The 19,454-nt window shown below is 44.8% G+C and overlaps 1 protein-coding gene across 1 annotated transcript in view; it reads right to left on the bottom strand.

Annotated features, from left to right (window-relative positions):
• KANSL1 (KAT8 regulatory NSL complex subunit 1) overlaps window positions 1–19,454 on the bottom strand; it is a 1,694,895-nt gene that overhangs the window by 1,635,373 nt on the left and 40,068 nt on the right. Inside the window, exon 2 of the mRNA XM_085650272.1 lies at window positions 14,526–14,643. The gene's annotated coding sequence lies outside the window, so the exon portion shown is untranslated. The remainder of the gene's footprint in view (window positions 1–14,525; window positions 14,644–19,454) is intronic.

The raw sequence follows: 19,454 nt of genomic DNA, 5'->3' as shown, positions 1-19,454 counted from the left end.
AATTCAGAAATCCTCTCAGTGGGTGAACCTACCCCCGAGATAATTGGACGCCCAGGTGGGAAGGCATTGGGTTTGTGTATTTTAGGAAGGATGTATATGCATGGAAAGTTGGGACAGTCCACTCTAAGGTATCGGAATTCGTCTTCTGTAAGTAGCATCACATCCTTCCATTCATTCAATTTGATGTTGATCATGATAGTTAACTTCTCAATCGGGTTACCAACAACCCTCTTATAACAGGACTCATTGCTGACCTGGCGGTGGATCTCATTCATGTAGTCATCGTGGTTCATAATCACAACATTACCGCCCTTATCCGCCTCCCTAATAACAATGCTCTTATCTTGTTTTAAGCGATTGAGGGCTTTTCTCTCTTGTGCAGTAATGTTGTGATTACGCCACGGTGTGAATTTTTTGTCAGTCTCCATCTTATACAGATCTTCACGACGGAAACTTTTTGCTGCGCATTTACAATGTAATGGTCTCGGCATTGTTAAAGTTAGTGCTATTGGCATTGCTCATGACATTATTTTTGTTTATGTTTTAGTTTTTAAAACATTTAAAGAAACGGCATTGTTATTTACAATGTCAATAGCTTAATCTCTCTCAAATGCGAGACCTATTGCATTTGCACCCACACACAGAGCCACACACACAAAGCCACCCACACTCACAGAGCCACCCACACAGAGCCACCTACACAGAGCTATTCACATAGAGCAACCCACACACAAATCGAGCCACCTACACACAGAGTTACCCACACACAGACAGAGCCACCCACACATAGAGCCACCTACAAACTATAAAATGGTTGGGGGCGGAACCCCAAGAAATGTTGACTGGCTCAGAGGTTTCCAAATGGGCAATAGCTTAAGAAACACAAATGAAACATGTCCGCAGGGATGAAAAGCAAGAGAGGACTTGGGGACGTGGGCAACCATGCTTACTGATTAAAGAGAACCATAAAAGGTGTCCACTGGGGAGCCAACATTATGATGTGCCCGACATGCGCTAGAAGATTAGGACAGAGGATGGTAGATTGGGACCTGACGACAGTTGACACAGGGGCATGGTAACTTGCCTACACCCCTTACGAAGTTAAAATTGTCTCCTCTTCTAGGAAACTATGCCCTAGCAGGGTAAGAAAGGGTGAGGAGTGGTTCAAAGGATTACATTATAATGTCAGGAGGAGAAGAATCCTTCCTTAATTATGTCACATTGTTACACTCTCTTGTAAAATTAAAGTCAAAGGGCATCGATAGTTCGGATCGCATGGAGGGAGGTGTGTGTACTTGACGCAGATGTTCACAGTTCCGTACAGGGAAAAACCTGTATGGCAGAGTCGTGCACTTAAGAACCAACCGTGGGATGTTCGTTGAAAAGGCAACTAAACTCTTAACCAGTCGCGACCATGCATGGGAAGTGAGCATAGCCTTGTCTGTCGGAATGAGAAGCAACTATACAGACTGAACGGGCCTTTGCGTAAAAATCATGCTGCAGAGAGTTCATGAGCACTGTCAGCTGCTTCGAGTAGTGACATAAAGGGCAGCAGAGAACTACTGCGCAATCCAAATTAAGGTACGGGCAGGTCAGCAAGAGGCACACAAACACACACATTCCTATATACAACCAATGGCAAAGATTAAAAACACCATCTGTATAAATAATGCGAAAAACCAACGTGCAACACACACTCATTATGGTCAGCAATAATGTACCGCTCACCCCCATCACATCGATACTCCCAGCACAGTGTATTATAGACCCCAGAAAGAATAAATAATAAAATCACGGCCAGTGTCCTAGTGTAATCAAGCAAGATCATTAATACAGATGTATAAAAGTCAGAACTGCCTTTTAATATGCGTTGTTTAATTTGATATTCCATTGACACTAAGAACGTATAGACACAGAGCAGCAATGATCGTCCATCGAAACAATATGCCCGTACTGCTCTAGCGATGTCAGGAAGGGGCGTTTAGCAGTGCGTGCAGTTAAGGTATGGATGTAGGGAACTGGGTTGGGAGCCTGAGTCGTGTGTATGGGGAGAGACACGGGACCATAGAGTGGCTTAATTAATTCATGCCCCTTGGTTCACACGCCCCTTTCACACTTGCCGGGGGTAACCCCCTCAATCAGCACTTACCTGAATTTACCGCCAAGGGGGTCGCCATCTTGGTAAGAATGCAGCGCCAAAGAGAAACGAAAGAGGGACTAATTACATTACACCCAGACACAGAAGACAGACTACAGTGCTTTGCAAACAAAAAATGAAAGACAGACCGGAAGTACGCGTCTGGAGTTTCATCGAGACAAGTAAATGACGGAGTTGCTGAAGTGAAACATCAAGGTTCTAACAAATAGGCTAATAAACGACTACCTGTCAGCCGTGAAAGTAGACAGAGAAAAAAAGTTTTGCACTTATGCTTTCTCGTTTGCCTGCATCTACTAGATGCCAGTTCATAACGCACCGAGGTATATTAGAACGATTATAACTAGTGAACTACAGATTACATCACCTCTTTGGCAAAAGGAGTTACGGTAACTTGGATGAGGCGCCTGTTGACGGGAATGACGAGGTAGCGGGCGCCCGGAGGGAGAGACATCAAGGGGCAGGTGAGGAGAGGCGCTGGCTCGGTCGAGTGGTTGGTTCTGTTGTAGTACGAATCGAGGGGTCCAAGGTTCGATCCTCGGTCGGGGTAGATGCGCGTCATTGTGTGTGCATTAAATAACAAGCACACCACTGCCTTTCTCCGAGGTGAAGCAGAAATGCCTCGGAGAAAGGCAGCGGCGTTTTTCGGCTTCGGGGGCGTGTTCCTGCTTGAGCTTGGAAGAACCGGGAGTGCTGGGGTCGGCATTCTGAAGCCCGGGGCTTATCAGAGCTTGGAAGAACCGGGAGTGCTGGGGTCGGCATTCTGTGGGGAGAAAACGCCGCCGCCTTTCTCCGAGGTGAGGCAGAAATGCCTCGGAGAAAGGCAGCGGTGTTTTTCGGATTCGGGGGCGTGTTCCTGCTGTTCTAAAAAGGGCGTGGCTAAAAAGTGGAAAGAACAGTACGGAACATGCCCCCGAATCTGAAAAAGACGGAGCCTATTTGGAGGGACGGCTCTCTCCTCCAATGGCTGGCCTCCGTTTAGGAAGCCAGCCAATGGAGGAGAGGCAAAAAGAGAGGCGGGCTAAATAGCCACTCTAAGAAACATAAGATCTCCGGACTTCCGGTTCTGCCTTCGGCAGACCGGACGGTCCCTCGACCTAAAAAGCAACAATTGGTGTTGACAGCCCCCTCAGGCCTCTGGGTGCGGTGTCACTGCACCTGCTGCACCAATGGAAGCTACGCCACTGCCTCTATTACACTTGTGTGATTCTCAGGGATGGGCATTGAAGTGTTGTGTCCACAGAGTCTGTAAGGAGGCGTGCTGCCAGGTTATACTTAATGGTTCTCTTCATGTACGAGTCTCAGAAGGAGAAGTGTTAGGTGAGTTCTGAGCCTGTTGCCTTCAGCTGTTGTAGCAGGTGCATTAACCCTCTGTGCCACCTTACCAGTTAACATGAATAGTAACCGCAAATATCAGCGACACCAGGGGGAAGCTAACTCTTCTTCAGTCGTGTGTTTCTTCGTGCATTGTGGGACTTGCAGTTCTACGTCATCTACAAATGCATAACTACAAAAGCAAGCATGAACTGGGAGTGCTCCCACCACCCCTCACTCAAGGCACCTTGAGAGCTTGGTGTGATGAGCGTTGCTGGGAGTACTATATCGGTTTACCAGTTTGAACTTCCTCTCGTCTGCAGAGATCTGCATTTATACTTCAAAGTCAGTAAAACGAAGTGTGCTCATGCATGTATTTAAATTTTACAGTGCTACGAAACGTCAAAAGACATGTAGCACTATTCGTTTTTATTTTCTCATAGTGTATCGGGTGCCAGAAGCATCACCTATTCTTATTCCGTGTTTCAAAAAAGGTGGATAGGGGTAAAAAGGCGCGAGCTGCTCTCTGGTTTAGAACTATTAGCAATGCGGGCAGAAGGAATCCGGATGGCGCACCATGGCGGTCTGTGCCCTGCCTGAGGCAAGAAATGCTGAAAGGCTCCCCCCCCCAACAACCCTATGTCGCCTGCATCTAACGTATTTATCACCTGCAGGATTTTCTTAAATTCGTATACCCCCTCCCTAATATTCAAGCCATATCTACCTGGTTCTCTCCCTTCTGTCCAAATTATGCCATTTCTCCACCATTCAGTTCGCCACCTCATCTGTCAGTGGCATCAATATTCTTACATCTAATCTGATTATTTTTAAATGTAAATCATTAAAAATGAAATTACTGAAAAAGAAATGAAAAATGTAAATCATGAAAACACTTTATATTTGTGGGGCGTCGCAAAAGAGAAGTGTTCAGATAGTGTAGTAGGTTAAAACGCTTGATGGGAAAATCCGCGGGTGGTATGCAAAATATGCCACTGCTCTGTACACCACCTTCAATTGTGCGTGACTTCGCCTTCACCCTTGCAATATCGATAAGAAAAGTGCTGTCCAGTTGATATTAGCATCTGATATCACCTGGTGGTGAAGAGTGCGAAGACGGCGGTGGAAAGCGACGAGCTGAATTGTATTTTCAACGTATCTGCATCCTCGCAATGTGTGATCTTGGGCTAATCAGTTTGTCAACTCCCTTCTATCTCGGTAACACTGGTAGCGCCAAGAAGCAGGATAAAATATGATGCAGGGAACTATATATGTACATTTGCACATTTGCTTACAGTGAATCGATATTCGGGTAAACTCCGATTGATGTAAAAAAAAAAGTTCCTAGTTTTATAAAAGAGACCCATCGTAATAAAAGGGATCACATCGCCTGAGGGTTTATTTCCTACATAGAGCTGTCAGCGGGGGTGAAGTGCTCCCTAAGTGGAAGGGAACTTTGCTGGGGAGGAATTACTGGTCCATGCAGCCGGCATCCCTGCGCGGGTTGGGCGGGAGCTGCGCGTGCTTGTCATACAACAGAGAAAAGCGGATGACACAAAGCAAGTCATTCAAGAGTGGTGTCTACAGAGCCAGGGACGGGGGTGAGCAGTAGGGCTCGGAACACTGAGGCAGGGGATAATAGCTGGGCGGGGGTAGGGGCTGCATGGAGAAAAGCACGGTAGAGAGAATTCGTGATGGGGTGGAAGCAACAACATCAGGAAAAGAGGGAGAGAAGGGGCAGCGTGTGAAGGAGAGTAGCGTGATGTGAAGAGGAAGAGGTGTGGGCAAGAGCGGTGGAAGCAACAGCATCAGGAAAAGAGGGGAGAGAAGGGGCAGCGTGTGAAGGAGTGTAGCGTGATGTGGAGAGGTGTGGGCACGTGCGGCAGGGTCGGGGAAGGGGATGAGAGGTGAGCAGAAGGAGCCAAAAAAAAAGGTCACCAGCATTTTGGAGGCCGTGAGAGGATGCCAGTAAACGGTGAACCCACTTTAGATGTTGCTCTCGGGTGCGGACCACTGTAAAGTTGTGATTAAATGGTTTTGATTAAATGAAAGACAAATAATGCTTACTTGGTTAAAGCATGGTCGGGGGGAGGAGGGCTTTAACGTGGCAAGATGCGACAGGCGAATGGTGGGGGGGGGAGGCACAGGCGGGCACCAAAGCTGAACACACATGACACTAGCAGGAAATGCGAACATCCAAACATGAGCCGAGACAGGAAACAAATTTTAACAAGTAACATGATACCTCGAACAAGTCAAGACTATTGGTTTGTCAATGTTTGGTAGTTGCGTAAGATAAATAAGCAGCAACTATGGCTTGTATGCAATACTGAAAACGCTTTAAACATGCGGCCTCGAGGCGCGATATGTGGTAGGGGAGAAGCGGGAGTTGTGTGCGTGCGCAGCCACACGAAAGTGATCGCGATCACGATCGCTGTTTAAGCGAAAGTGATCGCGATGACGCGCTAAAGGCGTTCCTGAGTGCTGCTGGCTGGCCTAGCGCATGGCGGCTGCCAGCCAGCAGCACTTAAAAAACACACATACAAAATGTCTCTCCGAGCCAGCGCATGCGCGGTGTTCAGCGAGACCTAAAAAACAAGGTTCCAAAAAGAATAAGGTTCATCAGCACCAATCTAGAATTAAGAAAGGATATAATGCAACAATAAAAGGTGACTTTTTCTTACAATCTTTTTGTACTGTATGCATGTTTAAGCAGTAATTAATTTCTACGGGCCTCATCCTCATGACAGCGATTAGGCTTTGATTAGGAGCGAAATTCCTCTCTGCTCAGAGTCAATAGGCCTTGCGTTGAAAAACTGGGAGGTACAATCACTGACCACTTGCCCTGGGACATTCTTGAAAGGAGTTGACAAGGACACAGATATAGTCATAAGAAAACAGGACTGGGGCCTCACACTTTTAATGTATTTACGCAACAACAACAAAAAAGCCTGATGTGAGGAAGGCTTTTGAAACTGAATCCCTCACAACCATCCTGTTTCTAGAACCAGTAAAGGAAGGTTTTGAAAGGGTGGATCATCATTGCAATAAAGCATCCTCTGGGTGGAGTTATGGTGCTCTGGACACAGACAAATGGTCCGCCATCTTGAAAAAACCGACAGCAGAGTACTATGCAAAAGCTTGCAGGAAATTATGAATAACTGGGTAGATTCGAAAAGAGTCGTCACCAATCACTAGCAAGTAGCAATTATATTACTGTATTTTATTATGTTATGTTCTCTCAAGCCACCCCTCAAAACATAAATGGACCTGGCAAAGAATAAGAAAAAAAAGCTCTGCCTTGATCTGAAAAGAAGAGAGGTGTGACTGCTCTCCACTTGTACCTAGGGAGTGGAATAGCTCTTGAAGGGTCAGTTGGGTGGTCTCCTGTTAGCCTAAGAGAGAGGCAGGGCTGACTCTTGTCTTGAAGAACTAGCAGCCCAGCACAGAAAGGACCTTATTGGATCCCTGACTGGAGTGAGACCTAGTACAAAAGGAGCCTCACCCTGAAGTCTAGGAACCTTATCAGTCATCCGGAGGAAGTTTTCTAGCTCTAGCAAAAATTCGAACACAATGATTTTTGGACATCTAGAGAATCAGGACCATGTGCAGACTCTAAGGAAATGGCTAATCTTGGAGACTAAGATTTACAGGTTCATCCTGGTCAGAGCTTTTTGCTATGAAGAAAAGGCTTCAGCAGAATATTGCAGTGAACGGTTACAGTGCTCAGCTTGCCATAATACTGGAGGGATTTCGAGCTCCAAAAAAGTGACTAGAGGTTTCATTTGAAAGATAGGCGAGAGACACTGCCCTCCGACATCAGTGGAGACACTGGGCTCTGCTCTGTTACCGCCCTCCAGGTGGAGGGCCAGCTATCCTATCTAAAGATCCCACTGGGCTGGTGAATGGCGAGCAGGCTGTTAACCATATGTGCATTCTCTATTCTCCTTCTTAGCAACAACCCCCCTCCCCACCACCACTTTGGCAAACGTACTTTCTAGTGAGTGCAGAGCAGGCCCTCATGCTTAATCAACCTGCCCTGCAGTCTCTTTAGGTTTTTTTAAGCCTGGCACACAGGGCATGGATGTTTGCGGGGGCACCACATGTGCCCCCCTGGGCCCATCATGGAGGCCCGTGGGGACAGTGGCCCTGCTAGGCCTTTGTGTATTCCTCCCAGACAGTGTCACAAAGGGGGGACTAGGTGTTGGCAGGATGGGCCCCGACAGAATAGGAGGAGTTGTTACGCATCACACTTGCACTTCAATAGGGGCTTCCTCCAGCACTCACAAAGAACTTCACACTAGCCTTTTGTCACCCCAGACACCTTTGGGCCTGGGAAGGGGAAGAAAGGAAATTCCAGAAACATATGTGTGTGGTGGCGTGGGGAGCCTAGAGGTTTCTCCCACTTCAAAGCTGGCACCAGGTAAAAATATTGGACTCTTAGACTCACTCTTCAGAACACTCCTGGACCTGTAGACTCTACAAGAAGGAGGATTGCTCAGCTGCTGAGGATTGCACTGCTACCCGAGGCCCGTCTTGCAGCTTAAACCCAGGACTACCAGAGCGTCCCCAAGACTCAGTCGACTGGACTCCTTTTCCAAGCTACAGCGACAAAATAGGCTCTAGAACGGCGGCTTCATCAGAACGGACGCAGCGCAACGCAGCCAAACGCAAGTCCTTGCATTGCCAGCTCCAGGCCGTTGGCTTCATCGGAACCGGTGCCACACCTCGACGTAGGACCTCGGGTTGCAGCCCCTGGTCGGTGGGTTCACCACCATAGACCCAGCACAACGCATCTCGACAAGTCTTCGCAACACAGCACTAGACCAGTGGCTTCATCAACCTAACGCAGTGCAGCTCATCACAACTAGATGCCAGCCTCACAGTTCCTGATCAGCAGCTTCAAAAACACCGATCCAGCGTGACGCAGAAATCTGAATTTGCATCTCGACTCCAAGGACATAAGGTACTATCTCAGCAGGGCAAGCCTAGTCCTGTGTCCGGCCTGGACTCCATCGTGGTTGGTCTGAACTTGTGACTTTGTCCCGGTCCAGTACAACCAGATTAACGTATTTGGCGCCATTTGCTTCTAAGCACTATTTTTCTAAAATTGTTTGAAAATACCCATCTTTGGTTCTACTGATTGGACTTTTGTCATTTTGGTGTCATTTTATTTATTAAAGATTACTCTAATTTTCTAGATTGGTGTGGGATTTTTCTGTGACATGTTTTCACTTTATTACTGTTTAAGTGCTGCATAAATTCTTTACTCGTTCCCTCCAAGTTAAGCCTGACTGCTTTTGTGCCAAGTTACTACAGGGTTAAGCAAAGGTTAATTCAGCAACTCTTTGTGGTTCACCTTGACAAGGATTGTGATTGTTGTTTGAGTAGAGTTTCATCCCCCTCAGCCAATAACCCAATTTTTCACAATATTGTTCCCTGGCTTTTCACTAACCTCCTAGGCAAGATAACATATAAAAGGATGCTAGATCTGATCCAATTGCATACCTTTCTAACCCAGGGGTTCTTAACCTTCGGACTTCTCGGGACCCTCAATCACTAATGCAAGCTGAGGAATTCTTTATAAATATGCCTACACCGTTCCAATATGATGCTTGATTTTTCACTCACCCATTTAAATCTTCCCCTTCCAGTAAGGCTACATCTGATTAACACACTACTTGACTGTTCTCCTTTCATGGCACCTCATCAACTTTCCACACAAACTGTGAATCTTTGCAAGGTCAGTACCAGCGAACTCCATATTTGAATCAACTCCTTCCTTTTTTAATCATAATACCTCTTTCTCGTTTATTTTACCCCCGCTCCATCTTCTTGTTAATATCTTACTGCAGTGCATATCCAATTGTTTTAATGCATGCACTAAATCACCATGTATTCCAAGCAAGGAGTACATTTTCTCTTAGGTTAATGAGAGGAAATGGGGTGTATTAAATAGTGTGGTTGTACGACCACTGTGCAATTCACTAACCAACCCCTTTAGGACCAGTAGGTTTCGTTTGTGAAACCTTTAGCTCAATCCTAGGTAGCTGTGGCTCTGAGCAGTGAGCTAGCTGTGGCTCTGAGCATTGAGCCTTACACAAAGAAACAAGTGTTAAGCATTTAAACAGCACAAAACAATTAAAGTAAAAAATACATGGAAAACACCAGAAAAACAAAACAAATTTATAAAAATAGATTGCATCGTTATGTATTTTTAGACACCAAAATGAAAAAGATCCACTCTAGGTTTCTGGAGATACAGGTTTCACAAGGTATAGTAAATATGCACTTTTTCACTTCACCAAGAATAAGCATTTAGAAAATTCAACAAATTTAACACAGACACTTTTGCAAGAAAAACTTAGGAAAGTGTCAATGTGGTTATTTTCTGTTACTTTAGGCAAACAGCTCTGGCAGAGAGCCACTCAAAAGGAGGCCAGTAAGGCCCACAGACACAATTATCTCGGCAGGAGAAGCAGTCTTCAGTCAGTTCCAGGCACTTTTATCCTTTGCTACAGGTTCCTATGGAAGCGGTCCTGATGCAAGAGATACAGGATGCTGAAGATGCTCACAGATGCAATGAGTCGACAGGGGTCTTCCTGCGGCTACGTCTCGGTCCACGGGCTTGGTGAGGCGATCCTGGCCACAGGAGTTGAACTCCAGTCACTGCTGAGCTAACAGTTGCTTTGGACAATAACTTGCCTTCTGAGCAACCAAGCTACACTCCGACGAGTCTCCCAGGTTCAGCAAATACTTGGGCAACTTTCAGCATTGAGCCCTGGTCCTCGGTGCTGCACAGCAGTCAGATTTGGGCTACCAACTCGCCCTGCAGGCTTCTTCTGCTGTTGTGGTCCTATTCTGCGAACAGTAGGTCTGCCAACTAACCCTTAGAGTCTCTTGCTTTTGCTGGGCGCCGGAAACTACTTATCCACAAGCAAGACACAGTCTCTTCTCCTTTACTAGCCACCAGGTTCATGAGGTGCAGTCTTTTTGCCGGTTACTTAGTGTAGTAGGGCAGTCCTTTGGTCTTCTTCTCCAGTCCATCAAGATAGAATTTCTGGGTGCCAGGGGTGACATTTTTATCATCAGAAAATGCCCTCAGTGTAGGATGCGGTTTGTGGCCAATGGGCTACCAGGTTCCCTCCCTCCTGATGACCACTCTAACTTGCATGCTCTCTGTACCATACACTAGGGACTTACAGCAAGTTAGCTAATGCCAATTGGCACAAGCCAATAAACCATACACAGATTAAGGTCAGGGCGCAGGAACTGAGGCTGGTTTGCATGCCTCCATGCACTCTCAGAGTCGAAAATCCAGCAGCATCAGTCCAAAACTTTGGAGGCGACTATACAAAAAGAAGCATTTTCTTACAGTTTGCATACCTGATTCTTGTCTGGGCTCAGCACCTACCATGGACTGTGAATATACAGAAAGTGGTACGTCTTTTTGGTTATATAAGCTTTGTTACCTATTATAGATATCTTTTATACAAGTATTAATGATAAATAGCACACTAACCCGTTAACATTTGGGCAGCCAACAACATCTTTATACCTAACAATATGGCATACTCTAGACTTTGCTAACCATAGTCTTTTTTCAAAATTTTTATTAAATTTCGTCCACAAATCTATACATTTTGAAGGTTTCACCTGCTGATCCGGCTTATCACAGTCTACACCCGAATTATGAATTCTTGTTCCCCAAATGAATACTATTACAACTGTCTGATTCCTGTTCCCACCAACATATTGCACATAATTGTTAATCTTAGTTGGTTAACCATACCCTCATTCTATAGACTGGGAAGCGGCCCTCATACACCCACGCGAGGTTATGATCAAATTAAGATTGCGCCTTATACAATACAAGATCCTTCACAGGGTCTACTTCGATAGGGAACGACTACACAGGATGGGGAGGGTAGAGGACCCTGCATGCCTCAGATGCCGTGCGGAGCATGGCACGTACATCCACACTCTCTGGGAATGCAGTCACATTCAGCCTTACTGGCACACAATCATGGGAGAATTGAACAAGATACTCAGGGCAAACATGGGGCTGGATGTGAAATTCTTACTTTTAGGAATTCCCACGGATATTGACCGGCCACGCTATGTGCTCTTACTGGCCAATCTTGGGTTAGTGGTGGCTAAACGGGACATAGCCAAGTATTGGAGAGCACAACACCTTCCTACTCTTACAGAGTGGAAGTCCAATATGGATCTCTACATGACTGTGGAGAAAGTGGTTTACAAAGCTAGGGGCTGCCCGCGTAAATATCGGAAAATTTGGTCTCCATGGTTGAAATACTACAAGTTGGATCTTGATGTAGAAGAGGAAGCCCTCGCACTGTCTCATGCGAGGTCCAGCTCTGGCCCGTAAGAAATGCTTTCCCACCTTATATCTGAGATTGGAATTCTAGAGGGTTTTGAATTATGTATTTGCTTGAATGCCACTGTCGATGTGAATGTATGTTTTTTCTTGAGCAACCTTCTGCAATACCCATTGTCCAGTGATGTACCTCCATGCCTGCTATTGATCGGACTTATTGCATTAATGACTTCTTTTCCCGTCTTTAACCCCTTCTGTGCCACGCCCTTTCCCCCTCCTGTGCCGGGCGTTTTATTAGTGGGTGGGGTTCATGACGAGATAGTCTCGTCATGGGCACAGCGCGACCGTGCTCCATGACGAGACTATCTCGTCATGGGCACTGAAGAGGTTAAGTTCTGTTTTTTACTTGCAAAAAAAAAAATATATATATATATATATTTAAAAAACAATATATATATATACCCTCATTCTATCATAATTACAGTATATCCTCACAGTCATACTATCATTCACCCTAGAAGGACAGTGGCCGGTTGCTTCTATTCCTGGCATACCTACATCACAACTTAGCAAGAAAATATTTCTCCTATGGCATACAACAACTTAACACATAACATACATATATGGTTCACCTACCATACGAGATACCTTTATTTCAAACTCCGTTCTTCCCTCCAGAACTACGACCTCAACAACAACGTAATTAAAAGTGTCTATTAGGTAATTATAACAAACGCTGATCAGCAGATCTTTCAAACAGTGCTTGTTTCGCTTTTTCACACATTGGCTTTTGGATGCATCCATCTGTTCTTTTTGAACAGAAATAATTAATTTTAGCACTTTGTCCCATCTTTTGGGAGAAAAGAAATAAGATTTTTAGGAACTTCACACTTTCTTGCGAAATGTTGGTAAATTGGGTCTGGACTCAAGTCTTTCTACTCCTATCCTTTTACTCTCATTTTCTCTTCTCAAGCTTTGGACACCTTTTTCTTTCTATTATAGCAAAAGTATGTGGCACTATTATAAAAATCATAATCCTAAATAGTTGAAATAATTCGTAAATACCAAAACAACTAATTATGCACTGTACAATTTCAGCCCTTGAAGAAATCCCTTAGACGAAACACATATTGGTAGGTGGCTGTGTTTCTGTCTCTACCATTTAATAAGTGGCTCACCAAATCTTCGAAATTCAATTTTTTTTCCACAATTTAAAAAGCTGAAAGATAAATTGGGTTTGAGAATTATATTTTTATGCAACTGCTATTGAACCTCTGTTGCCTTTGTACTGACAATGACTAATTCCGTAAAGCAAGGTGGCTTTAAGCTAGGAACGAGCACCCTGGATCTATGCATTTGCTCTGTTATATGTGACCTGGAAGTTGACAGTTACACGCAAGGGTAATGTTTATGCCAGCTTCATCGAAATCAGCGAGGCCTGTGCTGCAGTTGAGTGGAGGTTTTGATGGTGCATACTTAAGGCGCCAGGAATCCCTAGAGGCTTGCCATTTATCATTAGTCAGCTGCACAATTTTACATGGGTTCAGGTGCAATTAGACCAACAAGTCACACTGTTGTCTTGGATACATATTGACAATGGAGTGAAGCAGGAGTCCATTTGGGCACCTCTGAAAAATATTTTTGGATATTTCTTTATGAGCTTCTTCTGCACCTCAAGAGCCTGGGGAGCAGAACCCAAAAAAGTGAGTATTATGTTAATGTACTTTTATCCAGGGAGACCCTTATTGGAACCAAAGTGGGATTGCAGAACCAATTAAACATACTCAGTAAATAAAATGGTGCCAACAGACTTTTAAATAATGTATCAAAACTCAAACATAGGTATTCGAGAAAACGAGGAAAAAAAAGACTTGGTTCCAGAGTAGCACAACATTGCTTAAAGTCCAACTACATGAATACTTGTTTGCGACATTTATAAGTATCCCAAATTAGAAACACCTCAGAGAGTTTATAGTTAGTAGAACAAACGTCTTACTTATTGGATTTCAGTTTTAGGTCCTTGGAGAAAGCAAAAGAACCAGAAAATAAAAACGGTTTGGTGAAATTGTGGTAAAGGTTAAACGCTGGTTATTGTCCTTTTATTTAGTCCTAAATAACTACGGAGACTGTGTTATATTTACATCTACTGTTTTACTTAAATTCTATTTGAGCTTGAAGCTCCTATGAATTGTGTTTTAACTTCAGATAACCCTCGAGCAATGCTGCCAGTAACATTTTTTTAAAATAATTATTCAATGTTTTTAATATTAACAAATGTATGAGCGGCGATGTGAAAATAGTTAAATTGCTGTAATTAAGTGGCTTTTTTTTTTTTTTTTGCTTTTTATTTATACAAACTATTGAGTATGCTAAACTTGACATTTAAACTTTAAAATACCACCCACATAACCAGTAATGGGAGCTTATTTTGCTCCTTCAGAATCAATGGGATTTTTTGGAACATCATAAGTGGAACCAATAATCACTGACCATCCATTGCTTCTGCTAGAAGATATGGAAAATGTAGACATCATTAATCCACATTCAAGATCCATTTTCGAGTAAAGATCACCGCATGTTCTTCCCGGCAACTCAATTCATACATAGCAGCAACAAAAATGACACTGTTAGTGTGACATTCTGCCTACTACGTATATACCGCCACTTCGTATGGGCCTCATTAATACATGCAGAAACAATTAGAACAAGGAACTGTAATACCTTCCAGGTAATTGGTTTCAGTATCATGTTGTCCAAGGGCGAAGAAGATTAGATGGAACCTTGCAATGATAGATCCAACGGGTTTACCAACAAAATCCAAAGCTATCTCAGTAACCACCTGAAATAAAAGAGGAAAATAATCACAAGCATTCTGCAAAACTCGCAACGTTTTATAGGAAAATAATTTGTTTGCTAGTTAGTGAACTTTATAGTCTCAACATTAAAGAATAAACGTCAGAAGTAGTTTAGCGTTTTCTAAAACTACCCACTCACTTTCTTCAGACTAAATGTTTAACATGGTCACGCATGAAAGTAAATTGGATGTCTATAAAGTAGGCCACCTTCTTTTTGCAATATCTGAGACCTACCTCTTTTAAGGCCAAACTTAGATCCAGGGGTGCAGTGGGACGCTCCTCAGAACCAACGCCACGCATGCACTACAGTCAGCACACTTGGATTATATTTAAATTCGTAAAATGACAACATAATAATGGTCATCTTCCAACCTTAAACTCAGAGTCCAGCAATAGAAAACGCTGTTAAAGAAACCGAAAGAAACATTCAATAAGCAGACCATATCTATGGTCTAAGATTCTGAAATTAGGGTCTTGGGGAACAGTTTTAATATTTTAAAGCTGTAAATATTATTTTACAACCATTCACCGGATTCGTAAATGTGATTTTTTTTCTAAACAAAGCTCAGAAACACCTTGGCGGAGAAGAAGCCTCATATCCCAAATCTATATTTTCAGTAACAAGCCTCCCTCTTTATTTCTTCTGGAACAGTGATGTAGATAAAGACACACAACTTAGGTTTCATTCTTCAGAAAAATTCTTCTAAAACAGCCATGTAATGAATATAACTATATGAACTCTATATACTGATATGTGTATACTTAACTTTCTCTGGTCACTGGAATCTCGCTGTCCAGAAGCATTTTCAAATTAGACGTATTCCATCTAATTTGACTGGTATGTTTTTTGGCGATTTCTATTGTCACCGTTCTCGATATTATCAAAGTAGGTATTAGGAGAACTTGTATTAATGCTATAATAAGCCCTGAGAAATTACAGGGGATGGCACTTGTGTTACTATCTTATTCCACAATATTGCAGTTTATGACAAAATTAAAGACTGTTTCAGAAATCTACTGTTTTGCATCGTGAGTCTTGGGGACCTCTAGGATTTTGAACATGAATTTTTGACAGCCAAACCACTTGTTGGTCAGGGCAGTATTATCACCAAGGGACACTTTGATAGTAGGGCAAATACGATGGGGTCACAAGGTATAGCACGCACAATTAATATTGCTGTAGTTGCTATTGCAATTGAGGAAAAAAAAAGTGTATTTCACATGAATTCAAACATCTTGCTTGTGACCAACAATAGCAACGTTTAACATTTATTTGCGTATAGTATTTTCAGAAGATACAAAACCTGGCTATCGTTTTTTTTGTTTTTTTTTTGTTTTTTTGTTTTGTTTTTAACATGCCAGTTTTCACACAAGGCCTCTTGAAGAACACACTGTCTGCTATTACTGTGAAACCATCTCATTGGCCTATCTGCTAACTCCAAGATAGGAGGGTGGACAATGCAATACACTGATTTTTGTTAAAGAGCTCCTTCGAAGACCCTAAGCAGGATTCGAACAGTGTTCAAAAGTTCTGCCACAGTTTTAATTTTCCAGTGACACATTTAAAAAAAAAGTTACCTTTTTTTTTTTTAAACTGCTGCTGGCATACGGTCAATCAAAAGTATTGAAGAGGTGTGGGTGGGCTAAACATAGAAAAGAGTAACAAAAAGTGAGGCCAGGAAGAGGAATGAACTTTAAGAAAACCGATTTAAAACTGAAGAGCACCGTGACCTACAATAACACAAATCTCAGTTTCAGGCAAGTCACTGAGGTGATACATCACACGCTACCCCTAAAGATACTGTCATCAACATTGCCCATGCACAGCAAACACCTAAGAGTAGGTGGGGCTGAATAATATTTAAATATTGTGAGTCTTCTTGTTAGACCTGGCACCTTGGCGTGAGTCTCCCTTCCACTTTTTGTTGCTGTGCCTCATGTGTTCTGCTGGTGTTAGCTGCTCAGAGCACTGTGCCACTGCCAACCAGTGCCACAGTGCAAGTGCTCCCTGTATGAAATGTATATGTTGGTTGGATTCCATGATTGGCTTATTTGGTTTACTGTCAGACCCCAGTAGTGCCCAGGGCTTGTAAATACAAATGCTCCTGGTGAGCTTGCAGCACTGGTTGTGCCACCCACAGAAGCGGCCTGGTAAAATGTGTCTAAGGTCTGCCATTGCAGAACCTGCGTGCGGTCTGGTACTGTCATGCTGACTGGACAAGTGCACCCACTTGCCAGTCCCTAAACCTTCCCTTAACTTCATATTAGTCACCCCTATGGTAGGCCCAAGGGCAGGGTGCATTGTAAGCATAAGGTAGGACAAGCCCTGATGTGTGTGGCATGTCCTAATAGTGAATTACAGCCATTTTCATTTTTTCACTTGTGTAGGAGAGTAGGGTCTGCTGCCTATGTTCACCCCCACTTCTTGCTTTTGCTCCACTGGTTTTTCGACTTTAGTGTGGCTGTGGGCCTGCTAATCAGACCCACAGCCCAGCTGTTCTCTCTCTAAATTGATACCATGTACTTTAGGTACATGCCAGATTGGATATTGGGTCACCCTTGTCAGTCCCTGTATAGTGTACCATAGGTACTCAGGGCATAGGTGCACCCAAGGCCTACCAGGGGCTGCAGCATGTATTATGCCACCCCTGGCTGGCCATCTTAAATTGACACCACTGGCTGATCACTCAGCTGGGGCAAGATGGTGTAATCACCCCTTGCTTAGATATAGTATACCTATATCTAAACCTATATATAGACACATAGCTACCTATCAGACACTCCTATGGTAGGCCTTGACAATCCTGGAGGCAGAGTGCTTGGTATTATGTGAGATGGTGCTCAAGCATGAGCTGAGCCTATCTGCAGCTTTCGGAACCATGTCCTTATAGCGGTTCTATGATATCGCCTACCATATACTCTTAAGTGCATTATAATCCTCGCGGTTAAATGCTAACTTTGGTTTGGCTTTATCAAAACATGTCGTGTAAGGTGTCATACGCTTTGGAATACTAACCCCTCGCCAATTCTGGTGACGGGGGTAGCATTCCACCCTTCTAGAGGGAGAAGACATGTAGTAGCTACTGTACCCGGTGAAAGCTAACTCGAACCTCAGTATCACAAAATGGATGCTGCTGCCACCGACACAAGTCTGACCTCCTGCAGCTGGGAGCCCTTCCAGCAAGGGAGGCCTGGACAATAGGTTTCCTGTCCGGGGAGGTGCCAGCACATCCCCAGACATCCTTTAGTGTATTGGGGCAGGGTGGGTTGAATGAAACGAGACACTTCCTGGGGCGCACAAGGTGCTCCATGCATAGCCCGGTTCAAACCAGTTGCTGGGGCACTCCAGCCCCGCTCTGGCGCGAAACTGGACAAAGGGAAGGGGGTGTAACCACCCCCCTCCCTGGTCCCACCCATAGGAGGGACTTAGCAGGTAATCCAGCCCCTTAGTTTAGTATAAAGCTAGGAGCGGAGTCTAGAGACTTTAGATTATCCTGGACCGACACTCTGATACAAAACTCTTGGACCTTCGATATTCTACAACCAGAAGACTGAAGAATCTCCCTTGTGGTCAAGGAGTGACCACCCTGTGCAAACAGGCACCAACCAGCTAACTGCCAGTTTGCTTTGTCGACGCTCCTGAAGGATCCCAACGACTCTGCTTCACAGGAACTGGACTTCCAGACTTCCCCGACCTTTATCCACATCCACAGCCAAGCAGAGACCCGTGGTGGACACGAAAAACGTGGGACCAGACGCCCTGGCCATCTTGCGACCTGCTGACCCGCGCTGCTCCTGAGGTATCCTTGAGGCTGTGCATTGGGGACTGAGATACCCCTAACCCGAGCACCCACTGCACCGAAGCCCAGCCCTCCATACTCCACGAGTACTGCGTGGGGCCCTTCTGCAGTTTCCTACTCGACGCATCTTCCCGGTTGCTAGCCCGTTGGCTGGTGAGCCCTCTGAAGACGATCCTTTTTCTTGCTACTGCTGGTCTAGTTGCTCCCGACTTGCTCCTGCTTCCCTGCAAAGGAGAAGCCCCACAGACCTCGCTGGTCTGTTCTGACACGAATCTTCACATCCTGCGTGGATTGCGTTGGCCAAGGCTTGTTGGCTCCCATCCAGGTACCGACACCGCCGGCCTCCAGATCTGTCGTGGGACAGCTCGAGTCCGGCTCCTGATCTTCATCAGCACCTCCTGGACCACGTGGCTGCGGAGACAAGTTCCCATTTCTTCACCTGAAGCACTCTGTGACGCCTGGTTCGTTCCTGGTCACTGGCTAGTGACCCAGACTCTGTCCCCTCTGCTTTCAGGTCCTCCACTACTCCGATCCACCCTTGGATCCATCCGGACACTTTGCTCCTGGTCGCCTGCAGCACTTCTTTGCAACTCTCCATAGGAAACGACGACGAAACCCGACACGCTTTGGCACCTATGCACCCGGCTTCCCTGGGTGAGGTAACACGAGCACTCCGGTGCTCCCGTGGGTAGTGACTATCCTAGTGTCCTAGTATAAGAGGTTTCTTTCCTAGCTTGACCGCAAGTGTCCTGGATCTATTTAAATCTGACTTCTTCGTTCCCATTGTATTCCTATGAGAACCCGCGTGTGAGTTTAGACACTGCACACGCCTCCCGTGGGCCTCCCACTTCTTAACTATAGGTCGTTTAGTGTAGCCCCAGCGATTCCCTAGGCCCTAGGCCTACTCTGCATTTCTGTGGTGGTACTTATACCACTTTTCTAGTATATGGTTTCTTCCGCCCCTAGGGCGCGACTGTATATGTGCAACTTAAAGT

This window comes from Triturus cristatus, chromosome 1_1 (assembly GCF_964204655.1).
Source record: "Triturus cristatus chromosome 1_1, aTriCri1.1, whole genome shotgun sequence".
Taxonomy (NCBI): Eukaryota; Metazoa; Chordata; class Amphibia; order Caudata; family Salamandridae; genus Triturus; species Triturus cristatus.
Note: the sequence above shows the minus strand (reverse complement) of the source record. Positions and strands in the feature narration are given on the sequence as shown.